We start from the raw sequence: 24,826 nt of genomic DNA, 5'->3' as shown, positions 1-24,826 counted from the left end.
CTAGTAAACCATCACTATTGAAAAACTGTAGTGACTGCATAAGTGTCACACTATCTTTCAACAGAAGAAAGATGTCAACTCTTTAATGCACTGCAGAGTTGTATTTACTGTTTACCGTATTTAATGTATTACTGTTTGAGTGTATTTTCCTTTGCCTAATATCCATGCACATTAGGAAAAAAACACAAAAACCCTCCATTAGATCATAGTTTGACTACTTCATTGCAAAACCCATTCCTTCTCTAAAGAAATGTGATATATTTTGCCAATAACAGAGATAGAAAACAGAGTATATGTATGCAATTTCTACGAAATTCTTCTGCACACACGAAAGCTCTTGTAATTTTCAAAAACTAGCATATACTAAATGTTAGAACCCAGTAATAATGTTTTTTAATTATTTTTTCCTGAAGTCCAATAAAGCTAAAAGTGAACTACTCATATGTATATGTCTACAATTTCCCTGTGTTCCATTATATCGCTAATGGAGTCACAGTCAACAACAATCTTTTAATCTGTGATGACATGTCAATCCTACTTTGCCAAGTCTTAAATTGAGAATTCTCTTGGGTCTTTTAACCCTGGTGTATTTATTTTCAAATTACATTTAAAAATTACTCAAGTTGTGACAGATTCATTTACTGCATACTTGAAAAATAAATTTAGTACAATTGTCAGTTTTAATAGTGCTCTGTACTAAAAGTCCTCATCATAATATTTGATTTTTTTGCCTCATTTACACAAAACAATAATTTACTCACTCCCCTCCCCTCTCCTCCTCTTCTCTCTTGTTTTTTGCTCTTTCTCTCCTATGTTCCCTTCATCTCCCACTCTTTCCTCAGTTGACAATTAAAAGTTTGGTTGTTTATTTTTTTTTAAACCGGATGAACCAGAGATGATGTTAAGACAATATCCAAACATAATGGTTATATGATTCCTCTGATGAGCTTTTTTCTTCTAAGTTTTACTTATTTTTGTTAGGTAGAGATACAGAGAGAGAAGGAGAGACAGAGAGAGCTTTCATCCTCTGCTTCACTCCCCACATGATCACCATGGAAGGAGCTGGGCCAGGCTGAAGCCAGGAGCCTGGAACTTCTTCCAGGTCTCCCACAAGGGTGCAGGGGCCAAAACACTTGGGCCATCCTCTGCTACCCTCCCAGGCACGTGAGCAGGTAGTTGAATGAGAATTGGAACCAGCACCCATATGGGATGCCGGCATTGCAGGTGTGATGACTTGATCTGCTGCCCTACAACACTGGCCCCTTATTGCTTTACTCTTAATGTTTTTAGGTTTATTTTTGAAGAATGTTTTGTGAGTCAATGAATTAATTTACTTAATTTATTTAAAATCTGTGTTGTTTTATTAATTTATTAGTTTATTTATTTGAAAGGCAGAAAGACAAATAGGGATCCCTTATCCTTTTTTAATTTATTTTGCACTGTAAAACAATAGTTATCTGTTTAACCAAAGTGTCAAAAGTTGATAAGACAAGTACAGAAAGTAACGTAATTGAAGGAAAAATAAACCTTAGATCATATAAACAGATGACACAGTTTTTTTAAAACAATCAAAGATCTCATTAAAAGCAATATGAAGTGCTAGAAATAGGTTTGTAAATTGCAACCTAAGCCTAAATGTAAATAAAGGCCTTTTATTATTTCTTGTTAAGAGAAGAAGCATATACACCAATAAAGCCTTGTTAATATAACAGAATGGGTCATATTCTAATTTTGTACAGGTATACTTATTATCTTCCCTTTTTACTCTTATTGAAAGTATTATTTTATAATTTTTAACATCTTGTCAAATTCACCTTAAATATAAATATTATATGCATATATGTAATTTTTTCTCAAAGAGAGATATTAATAACACAAAGTAAAGAACTCATTACAATGACCACAAATGTAAGGATGAAGAAGGTATACTGTCATTTACATGTATAATACAGCAAAGCAATATTGCAAAATACCAAATGATATGGCATCCACTAAGTTTTTAAACTCTCTCGATATATTGAATTCCACAAATAATAATTATGATATTTGTCTTTCTGAATATTGCTTATTTCACTTAGCATAATCATCTCTAGTTGCTTCTATTTCGTTACAAATGATACATGGTGATTGCCCATCCATTGGTTTACTCCTCAAATGCCAGGAAATCAGTCTAGGTTTTAAGTCTCGGTGGTCAGAACCAAACTGCTTGAGCCATTACTTGGTCCTCCCCAGGGTGTGCTTTAGCTGGAAGCCGACGTTCGTGGAAAGCCTGAACTTGAACCCAAGCACTACACTAAGCAATGTAGGAGTCCCAAGTGGTGTCTTAATGGCTGTGCCACATGCCCATTTCCAATGAAGTAATTTCTAAAAAAAAGGAAGTTTAACATTTATAGTGCACTAATTAAACTTGGATTGACGTTGAGTGAAAAACTACTTCTTTTTACATGTCAAAAACACCTGTTGTTTCCTTCCTTCCCACTGTGCCTGTCCTGCTCTATTACTTTAGGTGATAGCCTTCAGACTTTCTATGTGGACCTATCTATTAATCATCAATTCCTTATCTACACAAGTCAAATAAGACTGACCCCACCCACATCTGTGAATGTGAACATGTAGCTCAGGGTTAACTGGACTGGGAATTGCATCTTCCCAAATACTGTGACTCATTCAGAGATAGACATGTGCAACATCCTTAGGTAAGTAGGGGCAGGACATTGCACACCTTAGACTTAGCTTTAAATAGTTGGACAGAACGGAATTTTAGCTCTTACAATGGTAGACTGGTCTGTAGCTTACCTTAAAGCAGCTAAAATAGCTATGAGCAGTTCTAAAATTACTGTCTGAAGGGATTGTGCACTTAGCAATGTTACAAGAGAATTCCAGAAGGAAGTCTGACATTAGGCATCATTTTCCTCTCAAGTACCTGTCAAGTAAAATCAGAGGAAGAGAAGTTAATAATTTGATAAGAAGGAGGCAAATGAGAGGATTAGAGGCTGAGCAAAATTTTCAGACATCTCATAAGGAAGGGAAATTAAAGTAGAAGGCGTTCTGATGAATACCTAAAACTTCCACTTGGTAAAATAAAGGTGTGAAGCCTAGGAGTAAAATCATACCTGAAAAGAATAATCCTCACAAGAACCAAAGAAGCTTCAAATTAACCCATTTCTTTGTGGGTTAAAGCAGTGGGTTGACCAACACCCTCTCACCGCACTTCTTTGCAGAGAACATTTGACCATATTTTGCAGAATATTTTTTGGTTGTCACAAACTGAGGGAATGATACTGGCATCTAGTGTGTTGAAGCAAAAGATGTTACAAAGCACCCTTCCTATCCAAAAGATCAAATAGTGACAAGATGTAGAAACTCTAGTGTAAAGTGATTTGTACTGACCTGACAGCTGAAAGCAAAATCTATAGAAATAGAGCATCATGTATTTCTTCAAATTATCTCTGAATTCTTGTACCAAATTTCCACACTTGATCAAACTCTAATCAGGCAGCTGGCACTGTGGCATGGTAGGTAAAGCTGCTGCCAGCAGTGTTGACATCTCATGTGGGCATTCCAATTCTGATCCAGCTCTCTGCTATGGCCTGAGAAAGAAGTACTGCACTGTGTGGGAGACCCAAAAGAAATTCCTGGCTCCTGGCTTCAGATCCACCAAGCTCCAGCCATTGCAGCCATTTGGGGAGTAAACCTATGGATGGAAGCATTCTCGCTCTCTCTCCTTCTCTCTTTGTCTGTCTCTGCTTCTCTATAACTCTGCCTTTAAAATAAAATTTAAAAAAGCTCTAATCAAAATTGTTTGTAATCCGCAAACAAGAAATACTTAAAAACGGAGGGGGTGGGGCAGGAAACAAGTATGTAAAACACATCTAAAGAAATTTATAAACTAGTATATTCAAATTCTGAATCTAAAGTTGCAGTGGAAGATTGATGTGGCCCAATTGGGTAAACCATCACTTGAGATACCCTCGTCCCATTTCAGAGGGCCTGGTTCTTGTATTGCTGCTCTACTCTTCTGCTCTAGCTTCCTGCTAATACAGCAGATGATGGAAGGTCTGGATGGAGTTTCTGGCTCTTGTCCCAGATCTGGTTATTGTGGACATTTGAAGAGTGAACTGCTGGATACAATTTCTTTCTTTCTTTCTGTCCTCTTTCTTTCAATCTCCCATTCAAATAAATAAATAAATCTCAAGAAAAATATAGTCACTAAAGAATTTTCAAGAAAAAAATGGAAGATATTGATAGAAACAAGTGAAAGTATATAAAATATTTGAATTGACTCTGGAACTAAAAATGAATACAACTCTTTTTGTTTTTTTTGTTTTACTTGAGAGCTAGAGTTACAAAGAGAGAGAGAGAGAGAGACAGAGAGAGACAGAGAGAGACAGAGAGAAAGGTTTTCCATTCACTGGATTACTCCCCAAATGGCCAAAATGAATGGATCTGAGTCCATCTGAAACCAGGAGCCAGGAGCTTCTTCAGGGTCTCCCACGTAGGTGCAAGGACCCAAGCACTTGGGCCATCTTCCACTGCTTCCACTTGGCCATAAGCAGAGAGCTGGATCAGAAGAAGTGTAACTGGAACAGAAACTGGCACCTTTGTGGGATGCTGGCTCCGCAGGAGGTGGTTTAGCCTACTATGCCACAGTGCTGGCACCAATTAAAACAACTGAAGTTATGGATTAACACAAAAAATATCAAGGATGATATTGAAGATGTGAATAGTACAATCACCTAACTGTGGGACTTACTTTGCACATCCAAAACACTGCACAGAACAATTTTGAAACACACATTGATTCAACTTTACTAATGTATTTATAAAAAGAATCTCCATGTTGTTCCACAAAGCAATTAAATCTTAACCAACTTTTAGGTATTGATAAGTTTTAAAACATGTTCTTTGATATTAGGAGAATTAAGGAAGGAGTCAATAATAAAACACTGAAAGTATGCATGTATTTGAAGAAGAATAAGTAGCCAAAACAATATTAAAATTAAAAAATGCATATTAAATATTTTGTATACTGTTTGGCTTATATTAGATTCTTACATTTGTTATTATTTTCAATGTTTATTTATGTTTATTTACTTGAAATGCTGAGCAAAAGAATTTGAAGAGACAGAGACAGTGATCTTCCATCTGCTGGGTTATTCCCCAAATGCCTGTATTAGCCAAGGCTAGGGCAGGACCAACCTAGGAAGTAGGTACTCCATCTAAGTCTCCCAAGTGGGTGGCAAAGGACTCACTTGAGCCATCACTTGCTGCTTCCCAGGATGTGTATTAGCAGGAAGTGGGACTGGAATTGGAGTAACTGGGACTCAAATCAGACACTAATACAGAATGTGGGCATCTCATCTGGTGGCTTAACCTGCAGCTTCACAATGCCTATCCTTATTTGTAGTCAGTACTGTTACTGAACAATGATGGCAATCTTAGTTCCTGTCTCATGTCGAAGAAGAATTTTCACATGGACAGGAACAGTTACAAATAACAAAAATTTATTCTCTCACAGTTCTGGGGGCTGCAAAGTTCAAATTTAAGACATGAGTACCTGATAAGAGCCTTCAAGAGAGTAAAAGAAAGAACCCACTCCCTCAAACTCCTTTCTCAAGTGGCATTAATCCATTCAAGAGGGCTCCACACTCATGACAAAGCAACTCCTGAAAGACTCAACCTCCTAACACATATGGTATGGAGGGGACAAAAACATTCAAAAAACTATAGGTATTAACCAAGATTCCAAGCTGATTTATTGTATGATATTTGAGAAAGCTTAGGGCAGGTGTACAACAAAGTGATGTAATGAATAAAGAAAATGAAATCAATAGAAGTGAGACATTTTCTATAGAGATTCACATAACAATGGAAATGAAGAATAAAATGCAAATATATCAACTGAGTGCAAGAACTCTGTAACATTAACAAATTCAATAAAAAGTACATACATAAAAAAAAAAGATATCGACTGAGGAAACAATCATTGTAAAATATGAGAGAGCTTGGCTCCTGGCTTTGGATAAGCTTCAGTTTTTGACATTCCTGCCATTTGGGAAATGAAACAGCAGAAGATTTTCTCTCTCTTCCTGTGTGTGTGTCTGTGTATGTACCTCTTTCTGAAACTCTTTCAAATAAGTAAAATAAATTAAAAAAAAAAGGGGGAGCTCACTTAGTTGGAGATTGGTTACTTTGGTTTCAATGTTTAAGTTATGAGTTAGTTTTACCATAAAAATAAAAATCAACTGTGAGACAAATATGGTTAGTAAAACATTGACAACTTAGAATAAATTTTAAAAATATGCTTCAATATTTTTAAGACTCTTTGGTCTTTCTTTGACAATGAGAAAAATCTACAATAAACATTGGTTAATCATGTCTACATCATTCACCTTTAATCCCTCAATCTAATAGAATGTAAAAACACATATTTCACACAAACATCATAAAAGTTTAACCAAAAATTGAACGAGGTTATGACCATTGATACAGATAATATTAAACTGGAATCAAATTCCAATTCACTGTACATATTTCCCTGTGTACGTGTGAAATGGAATGCAAACATAAGAAAATGAGAGTAACAGCTTGCCTAGGGGCTTTTAATGATACATGGGACACTTGAGTGGTTGGAGGAGAAATCTAATTCCTCCAGATGTTAAAATCCAGGGAAATCTGACACTGTATTTGAATAGGCATCTGAATATGACTGAAGCAGGTAACCTGGCAGAGGACACTTCAGTGCCTGTTGCATGCATGCTGTTTCTTGGTAAGACCACTCCTCAAATTAAGGGTCAATTGCCTCACACATTAAATTTGCTGTCTTATCTGAGTGTTTAGAGTTGCTTTCTCTACTGCAAATGAGGCTTCTCTTTGGCATAGCACTTATTTCTTTATTTGGAGATCTAGTCTCTTTTTTTCCTCCACTGCTTATAACAGCTTTCTAATTCTAAGTTTTAAAACCACAGGATTCTCTTGCAGCACCTATGGGTATGCAAAGACAATGCTGTGCAAATTGTAGCTCCATATAAAGGAAAGAGAAGGTGGTGGCTAATGCTAGCATTCTTGTAACTCTGATACTTCCAGCTGAAATGAGAAATCAGCTTTATATTCACTCAAGTTGACTAAGCTACAAAGACTTTATACTGATAATAGTGATTTTAAATAGCCAATTTATAAAAATGCCTGTAAATGACTTTGAGTACCTACCAGTATTTTTTATTTCCATGAATTGCCATGAAACATATCCTCCATAATGTATAAATAATATAAACAAAATATACACTATACAATACTGTGTTACCCTTTTTAGAGATAATAGGAAACGTTATCAACCCTTGTGTGTCTATGATCATGTTGTTCAAATTAATAGTGCTTTATTGAATGAATATTTACTACATTTTTCAAAAATAAAAAAGATTTGAATTTCAAACAATTTTATTTTGAACAAATACCAGAGGATGATTCTATATCCAGATTCCTATCACAGAGTAATTTCATCTATACAGCCTTGTAGAAGGCATTCTTTGGGATTGCCAAGGTGGCCACATGCAAAGGTGAGTTGCTGCTACTGAATCGGGCAGAAGGCAAGAATTCCATGAAGCTGGGCACTTGGGGACATGCCAGTTTTTCCCAGCTATAAGTTCCCCTTTGTACGTGTTACAAACATGTCTGACACTAACTATGACCGCTATAGTTTATCATTCATTTCCCCTGATATACTGATGCTGGAGTGAAACGTGGCAGCCTGGGACAAAGAGATTCGGTATGCTCCCGATGAATCACCCTGCACCAGCTACTGGTAAGCACTTCCACAAATCATGGATAGCTGGCAAGGTTCTCTGCCCTAATTTGCTTTTTTTAAAATTTTCATTCAGGCAGTGTAACTTCATTACATCCCTGCAAGCTAGACCCCAGGCACTGTGTGAGGGAGATTTATAGCCAAGTTAAGACAGCCATTTCAGTCAGAGAAATCCATGACTTGCCCAGTGTCCATGTTTCCTCTCTTAGTTTAGAGAAGTAGATTTCATATGATACTGCTTTTTCTTTTTGGGAAGATAATACAATTTTTCCCCTCTACCTAACTGGATGAATAAATTGAAGACAATGTGAATAAAAAATCAGCATTCCTTATTATCTCTATTTGCAATTACACACAAAATGAATTTTAAAAATCCCTGAATAGTCTTTGTTATTCTTGAGCAATGTTTTCCTTTTCTTATTAAAAGGTAAAAGGAATTCAGGATATTGACTCCAGGTGAGGTTATATATTCTGACATAGGGCTAGAAGTACAATGCAGAAGGAATGTATCACGTCAAACACCTTCAGCCATATTTTGACAAACCAAATCTTGTCAAGAACTGGACAGCTTTCTTTCCCACCAAGCTTCCTCTCCTACTTAAGCCCCAGAGTTACAACTTGGCAGATCAACTTTAAACACTGACAGAAATGTTGTTCTCTATTTACTATTGCCTGGAGAGTAATAGTCCAGTTGAACTATATAAGAACTTTTATACTCATAAACAATTAAAAAAAAAAAACTTCAACTTGGCACAATGAAAACAACTCAACTGAAAAGATTTTGAACAAGACCATATAGGAAAGAAAGTCCATTTCCTAGAAAATATATTTATCAAGGAGAGGAGCTGTCTAAAATAGCACCATTTGTTTTCTTTTGAATTTCTGTTAACAGTGAAGAAATCTCTAAACTTCTTTAAAAATGCATTTTTCCCATATTACCAAGCATAATTAATGTTGCTACATAATGATATACATTTTATAGAATAATATATTCTGTTCTGGTGAGTTTTTTTTTTTTTTCTTTTCAAACACTGATTGAACTTCATACAAAACTAAAATAAAATAGATTTGAAGATATCAGCTAAGGGCAAGGCCTAGACAACAGCAAGTAAAGTAAGTATAAAATAGATTTTTAAAATTAAACCTTCATAAAAGCTTCCTAATTTTCAAATGTATGCCTTAAATTCATTTATAGTTGAATCTGGGATGATATAAGCATATTACTCTCCTGTATTCCTCATTCCCTTCAGGAAAGAATACCCCTGCTTTCAAACTGGACTTCCAAGTCCACCTAGAAATGTGAATCAAAATATCATGCAGACAACTGTTTACCATGACTCCACTGAACACTTCACCTAAGCCTCTCGCCAGGACTCATCCATCCCATTACTCATAAGTATTCGATTCTCAGCCCCGAGCTCAGCAATTCCAAGTGACACCAGTGGAGAAGCTGATTTCAGACGTGTGGGCAGCATCTGCCCTGCAGGCCTTCGGCCTGTGAAGTGCCCAGGAGTGGTGAACTTTGACTGTCTTTAGTATTGTTTTTTGTATTGATGTTATAAATCAGAACGATGTCAGTTTGGGATGTTGTTGGCAGCATGTTTTTAAGTTCCCTGGAGTGAGGGGCTTTGTGGAATCTCTGTATGGCGTATATTTGTAAAAAGAAACAGAAATGTTAAAACAGAAAACAAAGAACAACAGAAATTAATACCTTTTCTAACTCGAACTAAGCCAGTTATTTTTTTTCTTCTAATAATGTGAGAATAATGAATATGTCATTTTTACTTTTGAGCTATTGACCATATTCATTTTGATAACCATACTTTGAAGTTTATTCATTACAACATATTTAAACTTACTAAAATACATCTGAACATATGCATGTGTTTTGTGTTCAAATTAAAGATAATGCATATTGAAAGTAATAGAAATCTATTTCTAGCTTCATAAAAAGAAAGCCAGTTGACATTATGAAAAACTGACACAAATTCCTTTACATAAAAGGAAAATGGCACACTTTGCCTTTGTTACACGGTACTCAAAAGTAGTACAGTAATCTAAAAGTATACTACTCTTCTTTCCCTTAAAAGGAAAGTCACTTATTTTCCTTATTCAATAGCACAGAGTATAAGCAAGTGCTTCACAGAAAACACAACCTTTACAATGATCTGAATTTTAACTGGCTACAGTGTTTAGGATTTTCAATTTTTCCTTCCTTTTTCCCTGCCAGTTTTGAAGAGAGTGTTCATATGCCTCACAATATGCTGAGCCCAAGATGATCAGCCAAGTCTTGGCTTCTTTGAGAGCTTAAACCCTTTAAACTCCGTGCTCTTTCCAGCTGGCAGGTCAGCAGCACTGAGCAGACACTGCAGGTTTCTGCTTAGTTAAGTTTCCACAAATGCAGCTTTGCTTATTCTTAGTGAGAAAGGGGAAGAGTATCTGCCCTGTGAACAATTCTATCCATCTTCCTTTTCTTAGCCCGCTGTGTCTAATCTGTTTGGCATTGCAGGCTTTTTTTTTTTTTCATTTTTTTCCAATTCATAAGGTTTTGATTGACAGATATTATTTAAAAAAAACAGTGGAGATGTTAATGTTTTTCACTCCTAGAGATGTATATTTTCTCATGAAGCCTGCAAATATTTCACTCATTTTCTCATTTACATTAATAAACATGTTCGAACAAATAGTTCTGCATAGATTTATTCTTAAGATGTTAGTATTTACAGAGAGATTAAAGTTACAAATAGCAGTATAGACTTTCTTTAATCTCATTTCATTCTTCTTGTCTAAACTCTAATTCAGATATTTCCTTCTTAATGCTTGAACTCTTGTACAAACATTGACAGCTTTTCTAAAGTTTACAAAAATGACTCAAAGCATCTAAACAAAGTTCGAATGTCTAACTATTTTGGACATTTTCTTTAAGTCATTAGTAAAACTTCAGCTGAAAAATAAATATAGTTGAAGGGTAACATTTAAATAGCTAATGTATTCTGTTCATCTAAACATTCAATATTCACTGAAATTGGCTTAAACATATTAGATTCAGAATACAATAATTACATTGCTATGTGTTTTTCATTTTTGTATGTAAGTTATTTGCAGAGAAAAGCACTACTTTGCATTTTTTATCAGTGTGATGTTTCTATGATAGAATTCTGTAAATGAACTACAAGAACCATACAATAATTCCACTTAATACAATGATTATGTTTAGTTGTCAGAAAAATAACAATTATGGTGATAACAACTATTAATTTTCATCTTATTTGAATCTAACAATTCTGAATTCCTTCAGCTGTCTTTTATTTATTAGTTATTTTAGATGTTTTGTCTTGTTTTCCTGAACTTCAAGAAAAACACAAATCTTTCCCCTGACATTTTATATGCATTTTTCCATGATATGTAACCCATTAGTAGTAATATTTTACATTCTTAATTAATTTTTAGTTTATGAATCTTGAATTTTTAAATATCTTTGGACACAAAAATGCTGTACTGCATCTGTGTACAATGAAATTACTATATGATTCATTTTACTTAGTGGCATTGGGAAACATTAAGAATTAAGGGGGAGGAAATCATGGAAAATTATCAATGAGCAAGAAAACTGGACTCAAAGGAACATGAAGGAGAGTGTCGTGTATTAAAAGCTTCTATCTAAAATCAAAGTGATTATGATAAAGATAATAATAGCATTAAATTTATTTGTTATCAAAAATTTGTTATACAGAAATGATCAATAGTTATGTTTGTTTAAAATTGTCTATTGAACTTTGAATTGCTTGGTCCTCTTGCCCTGCAATAACTTTAATCATAATATTTCATTTCTGGCTACTTCAATCAGAATCCCACAATTAAAAATCCGAAATATAAACACCAGAGAATTTAAAATCAACCCCCAGTTTGTTAAAAAGTGGCTTTCAGAAAAAAATGTAGAGAGAAAAATAAAATAACAGACTCTACCTATTTATCATTTAAGCTCCTTGTGATTTTTTAAACAAAGGTTTTCATAGGGTTATGAAAATCAACAGTGGTAATGTGTCTGTATCTATGGTTTCAGCAAAAACATTGTTTACCATCTTTACGAGTGAAAGAGGAAGGAGAAAGTTGATATGAATGCTTTGCAACACCTGGAATGGTGTAACAACTACAACGCAATAGAAGAGTGCCGTCTGAGCCTCTGAGAGAAGGTATTCAGCACGTTCAACTCACAAGGCAGTGAGGGTCCTGGTCATAGCACCATGACTTGTAATTCTTCTTAACTAGCGGGCTGCTGCTGTTACTTCCCAATAGCCAGACCAACTCAAAGCCAGAGTGCAAGAGAATTCAGCTGATGCAGTTCCGAAAGATCAGCTATCTGGGCACAGTGCAGAGTGGGAAGATGAACAGCTGATCTGGAAGATTAAAAAGAGAGGATCTAAATGTGCAAAGTACTGGAGCCACTTAGACAAAGCACAGATCCATAAATAAAGAAAATATAAAATATCATTATATTTAATATCATAACAAGAATATTAAATAGTGTTTAATAAGAAATCATCCAGGCCAGCGCCACGGCTCACTAGGCTAATCCTTCGCCTGTGGTGCTGGCACCATGGGTTCTTGTCCCAGTGGGGGTGCCGGATTCTGTCCTGGTTGCACCTCTTCCACTCCAGCTCTCTGCTGTGGCCCGGGAAGGCAGTGGAGGATGGCCCAAGTGTTTGGGCCCCTGCACCCACGTGGGAGACTCAGAAGAAGCTGCTAGCTCCTAACTTCGGCCTGGCCCAGTTGTGGACATTGAGGAACTGAACCAGGGATGAAAGATCCCTCTCTCTCCCTGCCCCTTACTCATCCTCTCTGTGGCTCTGACATTCAAATGAATAAATCTTAAAAAAAAAAAAAAAAACCACTCACTCTCACTTAAAAACTACATTTACTATCTTCCTATTTATATCAGGGAGGTGTCCAATTTTTAGGACTTACAGGTATATTAATCATGCAAACACATATAATTCAAAACCCAAGTAGAGTCATATGCGTGTACACATAAATAAACGTGAAGGCACAAAGGGGCTTTGAAGAGATAAATAAATGTGATGATGCTCATGGAATCTAAATTTAACTTCAAATAAAATATAAATTTCAGGGTGGATTTTGTAGAAAAAATTGCAAAGTGATTGGAACCAATACAACCAAAAATTACAGAGCACTCTTTAGCATAGATAGGAAATAGAAATGTAGTTAAGGATGAAAATGAAATTAGATTTTACTCTCCATGTTAAATCTAGGGAAAGGGATACTTATTACTCAAAGAGTAGCTGACTCTGCTTGCTAGTGATTAAAATAAGCTTCCTTGTGTTATTTCTCCACATAAATTGTTAGTGCCTCTTACATTTTGCTAGGGGTTTCTGATCAACAACCCAAGTATCTGATGATATATAGTAAGTTTTCTCAACAATAACAGCAAAATAAGGAACACAGCCATTCACCCCCAGATAGACTGGTGTTAGGATTTTGCTTCCATAGACTTTGACTCTGGTGGGAAGTTTCTCTGGGCGTTTCTGGTGGGTGTATGCGTGTGTGCGTGTGCACACCTATCTGTGTATCTGGTTATATGTATGTGTGTGCATTTGTGTCTATGCATGTGCACACACATCTTGTGTATGTGAAGAAAGGATCAAGGCATGGATGTTAAATGAAAGATGTGAATATTCTTTAAGTTTTTGTCATAAGTCACTTTATGTAACCATGTCCTTTTAAAGTCCCTTGCTGGGTTCAGAAAATCGAATAGGAAACCTAAGAGGTAGGGAGGGAACCTTTTATCTTCTCCCCATACTAAAGCCTTTCAGTTGCACTTTGTGGTCTGCTATACAAACAGGTCATTAGAGGAGCATGATGGTCTCAAATCTAAAAACATTCTGGGGAAATCATCACAAGTTCCTGCCCGGCGACAACTCAGGACAATTAGCTAAGCATTGCTTCCAGCTCATTTTGAAAATCATTCCATTTTTGCTGCAGTAATTTTTGTATTGATGTAGATTTTTGATATTTAATATTAATGTTTTCCAGATTTAATATAGATATGTGCAGTCTCTTGGCTTCAGCCAATCCTCTAAACAATCTGTAATAGGGACTGAAAAGGGCTAAAGATTAGAAGTTTCATTTGAAAGAATTATCAGCTAAGCCTGTACTTGTCTATAAGCCCTTTCTGAAATGTCAGGGGGCACATGGACTCAGTAATTGGAATAGTTGTGTTCCCATCTTTGTCAAGTATAAAATGTGTGTTGTCAAGACAAAAATAAATTGCAGCAATTTTCTGTGTCTTGTTTCAAGATATGTCTTCAAAAATTTTGCCTGATTATTTATTTTTTCATGAGAAAAGTCCAAAAAGGCTGGCTACTGTCAGGAATATTCTTAACAAACTCATCACAATGGTAGCAGTGACAAAAGCAGTAACAATAAACATGTTTAAGTGCCTATCATTTGTCAAAAACAGTGCTAAATATTTTAAAGGAATTATTCCATAATTCTTAGAGCATCTTTTGTCAAGAATTTGTTCAAACAAGGAAATTAAAGAACAGATAATTAAGTAAACTGCCGCAGTTCTCCAGGACAGTACTTGTTAGTTGGTTTCTGGATTGCACCAGTCTCACTCAGAGCCCTGCTGTGCGTGTTGTGCTTCCTTAAAACAACCTCTTTGGAGTTTCTTTTCTTTGTTTAAAACACAGGATGGCCCACCATAGACCTTTGAAAATCAGAGCTGAAAAACAATTTTAAAATACTATAGTCCCAGTTTCACATAAAAACAAGAAAACATCCTGGACTCTGGATGCAGGCACTAATTGGAGGTGGAGAAAGCTTACAGAAGAATCTTCCCCAGGAGTCTAAAACATGAAACAAGGTAGTGGCTAGCTTGAGTGTTTGCAAAGTAAATTTAGCGAGACACTTCAGAGCCCCAACAAACAAACTCAGGAAATACAAGTTAGCTTCTTCTTCAATATCAAACCATAACAGAGAAAAGCTATTCTGAGTTACTAACTTAGTATTCCCTTCTTGTAAAAATAAAAATGAGGATCCCTCTGAATGCCTAGCCACATGTGTTTCATGTTTATTCTTTTTAGAGTGATACTGTGTAAGAAAAATAAACAATTACATTTTGTTCAAGCCTTGAAAAGTACATCCACATTATTAGCATTACATTAATCATGTAAAGTACACATCTTAACTTTATTCAAGAACAGTAGAGCATTGTGTTTCTTATTAATTTAATCTATACTTGTTCTTTGTTAAGAAATATTATATAACTGTAGTGTTAAGATAGTTAAGAAACATACAAATAGCTTTAAGAATTCATTATAGTATGTGCTAATTTGTAACAAATGAGGTATTTATCATTTACGCAATGTTTCAAAAACAAAAGGTTTTGGAGATTTCACATATATATATATATTTCACATATATACGAAATTTAATCCCTGAAGTCGCTCTAGAGACAGATTGCAATGCACAGAAACTGTAAAGGTACAAATAGAAGGGAGTTAACATAGATTCCATTGTTATCATGCTAGTGGTAACTGTTATCACAAAAACAATACAGCTGTGCCGAGAAACTAGAGAAGAAATACCAGCAGAGAGAATGTCATGGCTCCTACCTTGCTGGTCGATAGCCCAGGATAAACCTGTAAAAATTTTCTTTTTATTTAGCTATTATCTCTGTGTGATGGCTGCAGGCCCCATTTCTCTTTCTAAATATAGAATTCAGTTTCCATCAATAGCTTCCACCTCTAACTGATCTTCAACTAAGTGAAGATATTTCCAAAGAAAACTTGGATGGGGCTGGTGCTGAGGCACAGCTGGTTAAGCTACCATCTGTAATGGAGGCATCCCACATGGGTGACATTTTGAGTCCTGGCTGCTCCAGTTCTGATCCAGCTCCCTGCAAATGTGCTGGGGAAAGCACTGGAAGATGTCCCAAGTACTTGGGCTCCTGCACCTGTGTGAGAAACCTTGAAGATGCTCTTGGTTCCTGTCTTCATCTGACCCAAGCCTAGCCTTTGCAGCCATTTGTGGAGTGAGTTAGTGGATGGAAGATCTCTCTGTCTCTTCCCCTCTCTCTGTAACTCTGACTTTCAAACAAATAAATAATTTTTTAAAGAATTTGAAAGTTTTATGTTTGTAAATTATTAATTCAAGCAAATCAAAGGACCTAAAATTTATAAATTAGAGAAAATATATATGTGATAATAAAATCCATTATTTTATAGAGGGTACATAGTATTACATTACCTGTTTCAAAATATCCAGCTAAGTTCACATTTTTTCTTTATATTATAGGTGATATGATTGAAGTATAAGATAAGAAAATTGCTTATTAGCATATTACATGTCATTTAATGAAAGCATAGTATTATAGTATATGGTTGACAAATAAACCTTTTTCAACATTTATTAAACATTCACTACACATTGTATATAAACTAAAAATGTTGCAGTCTGGTTCTATTTTTTCAGTTAAGTTGCTATGACAAGATTTGAGATGATTAAACTATGTGAGCTACAAAATATTTTTAAGTGCAACCTATGTGAATCTAATAGGAATAGTTGTATTCAACTATACTTTCATTTTAAATCTGTTGGAATCATATATGCCTTGATTCAGTCCAGGATTGAGCTTTTGGTGTTTCAGAAATATTTTATTATAAAAAAATTGATAACAAAATAGCCATCTGCTGAGGATTAGAAAAATGTATGCCAAAAATTTTAGGCAACAAAATTTATGTTCCTTTCCCTAGATGAAGATCAGCATACAAGATCAAATAGATCTACAATGAAATCTAATTATATATGAGGCTTTTTATATTTTCAGTGTTTGAAAAAGGAGCATCTTCATGAAGTCTACCATAGACACTTAAGACTCAGTGTGTGTGTTTGAACTTTCATTGATATCCATTCTATTCATATAATTATCTTCTGAAAGCCTAACCACACACAAAAAGTATGTGGAATTTTGAGATTGTCAGTTATTTGCCATATGGATATTCTTTTTTTCAAGATTTATTTATTTATTTATAAAGAGTTACAGAGAGAAAGAGACACACACACACACACAGAGGATAGAGAGAGAGCGAGAGCTTCCATCTGCTGGTTCACTCCCCAGAAGGCTGCAATGGCCAGGACTGGGCCAAGTCGAAGCCAGGAAACAGGAGCTTCATCCCTGCCTCCCGTATGTGTGACAGTGGCCCAAACATTTTGTCCCTCTTCCAATGCTTTCTGCAGGCCATTAGCGGAGAGTGGGTTTGGAAGGGGAACATCTGCTGACCTCACAATCAACCATTAAGGCTTCCTGGTCAGGCTGAAAAGCCTGTGGGAGCATTTCAGGCATGGAAAGACAAGACTCTGACAAAAAATATTCTATACGGAGGATCTCTGTGAGATCTCAGAGGAAAGAAAGGGTCATCAAAGAAGGAGACACTCTTCTCTGAAGGGAGAAGAGATTATCCACTTTGTTTATGGCCGTGTCCAAATACCGATGGAGTCTATGGTCACAAAAGGTTTTCATAGCCTTGGCAGCCCATGGCAAGAGCCTCGGATGATAAGTGACTTCACACCCAACTCCCTGCTAATGCCCTTGGGAAAGCAGTGGGAGATGGCCCAAGTACTTGAGCCCTTGACCCATGTGAGACTTGAAGGAAGTTCCAGGCTCCTGGCTTTGTCCTGGCCTAGCCCTGGCCATTACAGCCATTTGGGGATTGAACCAGCAGTTAGAAACTCTCTCTTTCTGTAACTCTGCCTTTCAAATAATTAAAAATTAATTCTTTAAAAAATGAACTTCAATAACTTTTCTCATGTAGGGTTATATAAGTTTAGTCATACTTTCCCATTCTAATCATTTCGGTCATACTCAAAATGCAACAGAATGTATTAGATTTTTCAGAAGTGTAACACTTATCTCACATAGTTTATCTCCTTCCATACCAAGGAAGGTACTGACATTTCAAGTTTTCTATTTCTGCCACTCACTTCATTTGATCATGCCCTTCTTGCCAAGCAGTAATCACAAGTGTTGGTTTTCCAAATAAGGCCTTTATGATTTTCTAGTGGATGCTGTGATTTGCAGCTGAGTTCCCTTCAGAACAGAAAGATACATTTCCCTTGCATCTGGAAATGCTTCCAGCTGTTAGCCCTCTTTGGAAATTGACCTCAGCTGGAGGGAACCATTTTATTCCTTCAGTCTTGATCCTTCAAAGGCACCATCTAACTGGTGGATCCAGGAGCATATAGTCCTAGGCCCTTTGCCACAAAATGAGTTGCATGAGTTCTCTCAGACTCAGTATTTCATGTGGAATCAGGAGATGCAGTTGTTGATGCTGAATTGCAACACAGCTTTTCCCCTTGCCAATTCCTGCTTTCTTTTGTTTCCCTCCCTTACCTTTCATCAGGTGCTCCTCTTACACAGGACTTTGCATTACAGAGTCTGCTTCTGGTCACCCAACCTTTAAAGATTTCTAAGTTACTCAACTTTAGACATTTTTATTATTTTATATTCTGATATTCTGATCTTATGTACATTCCTATAAACAAGATAATGAATTCATTTGTAATAATTAATGGGAAATAAGATAAAATATCTATTTGTAAGAGATTTTGGAGTAAAGGTATCAATTAAAAAGGTAATTAATACTCACTATTGAGTGATTATCCTATTATGATTTCCTTACCCACTTACTTGTACTTTGGACTATTTGAAGTTAGATAACTCTTTTCAGCCATAAATACATCTATAGTGGCAGATGAATTATTTGTCTTGATTTTTCTTTAAGCCAAAATAATGAAGAATTAAATTAATAAACAGTAGATGTGATATTTAAATTGTTTCCTTTATTCATTTAAATTATATTTAAAAATTTGATCTTAAATTTACAAGCTCATTTTCTATCCTCCCTTCTCTGTATTATAATCAACTGTTCCCCTACCTTCAGTTTTCTATTGTCAAATTATTCTGATTATTTTTCCATCTCATTACATGAGGAGAACAAACACAAATGCATCATGAAAATTTAATAAAACGTAAACTTGTTTTAGCAGAATGAGATCTTTGCTTCCATTGCCTGTAAGACAGAAAGTAGGGAAAAGGATTTCTGGAATAGGAAAATGATGTTATTTGCATACGATACATGGAATCTGTTGAAATTTAGAATAATAGCACAGATAATCAAATGTGAACCAATATAGGAAACTCTTCACTGTCTAATAAATCTGCTTCCTGATTATGAGTAGGTATGCATAATAAACAGTCTATCATGCATGCAAATTCCAACAATTTCTTGCATAAGTGACTAAATTACAGGTCCCACATTTATCACAAAATGTGTTTATTTTTCATTTTCCTTTTAATTTATAATGAAACAAATGAAATGTATGTAATTATCTCCTACTGCTTTGTGGACAAGGCAGCATGCACATTTGGCCTAAATTATTTAGACATTAGTACCTGAAATGCTTTAATTTCCTAACATATGAAATATCAGAGCAACAGATGCGTACTTGAAACTCAATTCAATAGAAGAGCAAACCATGAATCTTCAAAGACAAAATTAGGAAAAATCTATGTGAACTATTTTAAGAAAGCTGTCACTTAACGTTAATGATTTCACATGTTGAATTCCAATACAACGTGGTTTCTCCAATCCAAGGTGTCGTGTTTTGCAGCAGTATCTGCACTTGCTGCCACTCTAAGGTAGGGGTTAGTGACACTAGAACTCAGGAGTTAAAACTCTTCCTCAGGTTGCTACTTACCTGAAGGAACAGGTAAGCGTGCTCAGAATACAAAATATAACACACGCTTCTCAACAGCATATCCTCTTCACTATCACAATCAAAACGGCAAGTGACAGTAAAGAGAATCATACAGTTGCCAAATCTAGCAAATAAAAATATAGCAAGCCCAGTTCAATTTGAATTTCAAATAAACAATGAATAACACTTTAGTATAAGCATGTACCAAATATTGCATGCTGTATTTTATCTGGCAACTCCATTGATAATCAGTTTTGAAAGACAGGTAAAGGACTATCACTCAATATGCAGAAAGAAAAACAGAAACCACTTCATGTATTTAACATGGAAATTTAACATGCAGAATTGTTTACATGAGTATTGGACCAGGACAGAAAGGAAATACTGAAGTGACTCAGATATCAGTAACTGTGGAAAAGCGCTACATTCTCTAGGCTGAAGAGTAAAAAGCAGAGGTTTCTTTCCCAGAGTCCGCAACGAAGAGGAGCCTTTGTTGTGGCTATTGTGAGGACTGAAAAGGGATCGCATCCATGGTGCTACAACACAAAGAACTGCCCAAGAGAGGAAAAGTGCCAGGTAGGGATAAGGAGACTACCAGGAAGCTCCATGGCCCCTTCTAAGACTGCTGACTGCCAGGAAAGAGGCACTTCCCAGAACAGAAGTCAGACGCTGGATTAACTCTGCTCCCAGTCCTCATCCTCTAGCCACTGGGAGTGCTCAGCCAGAAATCACTTGGCAAGAAGTTCTAACAACGTACTTTCCCAATCGTCTAAAATACATACAACTGTTGAAAGCAAATCCTCAAGCAAAAGAACATATTTTAAAAATGTGGACAGCAGAATAAGATTCAGAAAGAATTTACAGGCTAATGCCCAGAAAAAAATGGATGGTGCTAAAAACACAACCACATCATCCTCATGGACCATAGACTTAATAGCTGAAAAAAATTGATATCCAAATTCATAGTGATGTTTAATCCCTAGAGTCATACGTTGGTGGTGCTGAGACGGTGAAAGCTTGACCTAATTATGGCATCTAGATGGTTTGCCTGGTGGAACTTTCTTAGGTCATTGCAAATGTACTGTGGGAAAGTTTTCCTGCTGAGGGATTTGGTTATAAAAGTTAAGTTGGGCTTAGCTGCTCCCGCTGCTTCCTGGCTCTCCTCACATGCTCTGCCATTGCTGTACTCTTGCCTCGCTAGACAGCCTGACCAATGGGGCCCAATCTTGGAGTGAGAACCTCTAAAACCATGGGTGAAAATATACCTCTTTTCTTCATAAACAGCTTATCTTAGGTACTTCATTATAGTGATGGAAAGCTGACAAATAAAACAGCTGTATAAAAGTAGAAAAGAGGAGGGAAAAGGGAGTTCTAATAGGTTTTGAAAGATTGAATGCAGAAAATAGCAGTAAATAGTTCCTCCAACACATTTAAGAAATAAAAGGAAAAAGGGAATGTATCCTATAGGCTATCCTTTGTGACCTCAGAAATTCTCACCAAGCCCTTTTATTTGTGAGAATGATGATTAGATTGTGCTGTAGTGATTGATCACAGGAGAGTTGTGATGTAAAATACGATAGCCACTAGTGACAGACGGCTATTCAGATTACCTGGATAGTGCTGTGTGTATATAAAATACGCAACCCCCAATAAAAAAGATAATGAATTCAGACAGTTATTTTGACCATAAATTAGAATGAAATTACTTGTATCTCCATGTTTATAGCACCTCAATTCAGAATAGCTAATATCTGGAATCAACCAAGATGTCCATCAACTGATGACTGGATAAAGAAATTGTGGTATATATACACTATGGAATACTATTGAGCCATAAAAAATAATGAAGTTGTGTCTTTTGCAATAAAATGAATACAATTTTCACCCATTGTGCTTAATGAAGAAAACCAGTCCCAAAAGACAAATATCTTATGTTTTTCCTGATTTCTGTTAACTGATATACAGAGTATAAAAAAATGTAATATATATGAGCAAAATTGACATTTTGAGACCTGATTATTGTGTAACCCCTCTCTATACTATTGAGTAACAGTGGTTTTTCTACTTATTACTTACTGAACTTTTTTAATTTAGTGGAGAGGTAAGCTTGTGATTATTAGGAAAATTGAAAACATGACAGTGTAAAAACTAAAAGAAAAACAAGAAAAAGAGGAGGGATGGTGGGAGGCAAGGAGGGAGGGACTGCATGATGGGGAGTATCATTATGCTCGGAAAACTCTACATATGGCTGAAATCTTCAGGCCCCTGCAAGCATGTGGGAAACCCAGAGGAGGCTCCTGGCTCCTGGTTTCGGATCGTTGCAGGTCTGGCCATCGCGGCCATCTGGGGAGTGAACCAGCTGATGGGAAGACACCTCTCTCTCTCTCTCTCTCTCTCTCTCTCTCTCTCCCCTCCTCCCTCCCTGCCTTTCTCTGCCTATGCCTCTCTGTAACTCTGCCTTTCAAATAAATAAATAAATCTTTTTTAAAAACTCTATATATGAAATACAAAAAATTTTACTGCAAAAATTAAAGGAAAAATGGGAAAGGAGAGGTGTTTGATGAAGGGAGGGAGGTAAGTGTGGTTATTTTCATAGAATGTGATGTTTGAAATTCATTAAATCTGTTATCCTTATTTAAACAAATTTTAAAAAGCAATTCTAGGAGTGGCACAGGAGTATAGAGAAAAAGCAAAAAGAATGGGGGATTTTCCATAGGAAACATGATCCAGATTTCTGACAAATCAATGCTGTGGAAAAGGGAGAGGAAGCTTAACAGAATAAGAGATGAAAGTAACAAGTGAGCCTTATTAGCCCACTTCATCCAAAGAATCCATGATTGTTGTAATATTTTAAAATTGTTAGTTTTACAAGGTATTTAAATGACAGCTTCACTATGAAAAATAAAAGATCTTTCTATTAGAATTGCGTATTACACTATTTGGGCAAAATAGCACAATTTTTTGAATTTTCTTTATAAACGTTCAGCATAACTTATCAAAACAAATAAAAATTATCAGTTTTAAGTGAGGGGCAACAATGTTTAAGAAAATATTGATAAAAATGAAGCAGGCAACAACCCTTATTTCTCTCTGTTCTTAGAAACTAGCTCCCCTGTTTTTTTTTTTTTTTTTTTCAGTTTTTAATTTCTTGATGGCAAGATGTTGGGACATTTGATGCTTCTTTGAATAATATACTGAAAAAATAGTAACATGTCAAAGGAACATTTCTGCTTTCCAATTTCATTCTTATTCACTCTTAGAACTGGTTTAAATTTAATGCACCTTAGCTAATTATCCCTTTAATAAATGCTATTAAATAAGTTCTGTTATTGTTACTAATTAGCAGATAAAGGAGGGAGCTAATTGCCCAGTATTTGACAACCAGGAAATGGTGGAGGTGGGATTTGAAGTCAGGTAATCTGGCTTTAGTATTCATTCTTTTAACAATGCTCTAACAATCCACTGAATCAAGTGTCCTCTCTGAGCTGCTAATATTATTTTTTAAAAAAATGTTTTTCATTTTAAAAATTCTGTGTTTACAGGGCCAGCACTGTGGCATAGTGGGTAAAGTCACCACCTGCATTACTGGCATCCCATATGGGCACTGATTCAAGTCCTGGCTGCTCCACCTCTGATCCAGCTCTCTGCTATGGCCTAGGAAGTCAGTGGAAGGACAGTACAAGTCCTTGGGCTCCCCACCTACATGGGAGACCTGGAGGAAGCTCCTGGCTCCTGACTTCAGATTGGCTCAGCTCTGGCCATTGCAGCCATCTGGGGAGTGAACCAGTGGATGGAAAACCTCTCTCTCTTTCTCTCTCTCTCTCTCTCTCTCTCTGCCTCTGCCTCTCTATAACTCTGCCTTTCAGATAAATTAATTAATTAAAAAATTATGTGTTTTCAAGTTCTTTATTTTCGGAGGACAAGAAGGGAAAGAAGTCGTGGTTATATCTATGCAAATGTACAGCAAAAAAAATTTCAAGCATCATATACTGTTACATTCATAACCCTACGTATATGTTTGCTGTGATTAAAGCAATTTTGATTAAAGAAATTCAAAAGCAAGAACAAAATCCCTTCAATTCACAAATATCATAAATATATACACAGAAAACCCTGTAAAATATATAAGAAGTGCTAGTACTAGAAAATGATTTAAGCAAAATTATCAGATATGAAATCGATGCACAAAACTCAAGTAAATTTCTTTATACTTGCAATGAATATATGCAAACTGAAATAAAAAACTACATCTAGACCAGCATAAAAAATATGAAGTAAGACATACCTAAGAAAAGATTTTCAAGACCAGAATACTGAAAAGTATAATGAAATGCCTCTGAGCAATTAAAGAAGACCTAAACAAATGGAGAGACTTTCTGTGTTCATGATGTATGATACTGAGTATTATTAAAATGTCAATTGCCTCCACAGTGAAATCCCTGGTAGGATGTGAATTTTTTTTTAAAGATATCAAACAGGTGACTCTGAAGTCACAGTAGTCAATATATGGAGTCAACCAAGTTGTCCACCATCAGATAAACAGATAACTTGCTGATTAGTGGACAATATGATATTGCACACTAAACAGAATTCTAAATACATAACACAAGGGGCCGGTGCTGTGACATAGTAGGTTAAGCCTCTGCCTGCAGGGTCAGCATCACATATAAGCACTGGTTCAAGCTTTGTCTGCTCCACTTCAGATCTAGTTCCCTACTGATGGCCTGGGAAGGCAGTGGAGGATGTGTTGGGTACATGGACTCCTGTACCCATGTGGGATACCCAGGGGAAGCTCCCAGCTGCTGGCTTCAGATTAGCCCAGCTCTGGTTGTTGTTGCCATCTGGGGAATGAACCAGTGGATGGAAGACCTCTCTCTCTCTGTCTTTTCCTCTCTCTGTCTGTAACTCTGCCTCTCAAATAAATAAATATATAAATCTTAAAAAATAAATGCATAACACAAAATCCAGCCATATGTTATTTAGGAGATACACATCAATCAATGTCAGCATGCAGTATGCATGTTGATAAAGGAAAGATAAGGAAAAGCAATTGCAAGTAAAGATTCAAATTAATGTTGGTGTCGCTATATTAGTACTAAATATTTTAAAGATATAAGCACAGGAAAAGACTTATGCAGAGGTAGAATTTCAAGATATGAAACATCTTGCATTTATTAATGAGCTATTGCAGATCAAAGAGTTGTCAATGAGAAAAATCAAATCCATATAGCAAACACAAATGAAATC

The sequence above is a fragment of the Lepus europaeus genome, chromosome 3 (assembly GCF_033115175.1).
Source record: "Lepus europaeus isolate LE1 chromosome 3, mLepTim1.pri, whole genome shotgun sequence".
Classification (NCBI taxonomy): Eukaryota; Metazoa; Chordata; class Mammalia; order Lagomorpha; family Leporidae; genus Lepus; species Lepus europaeus.
The sequence above is the reverse complement of the archived record's forward strand: the minus strand, read 5'-3'. Positions refer to the sequence as shown.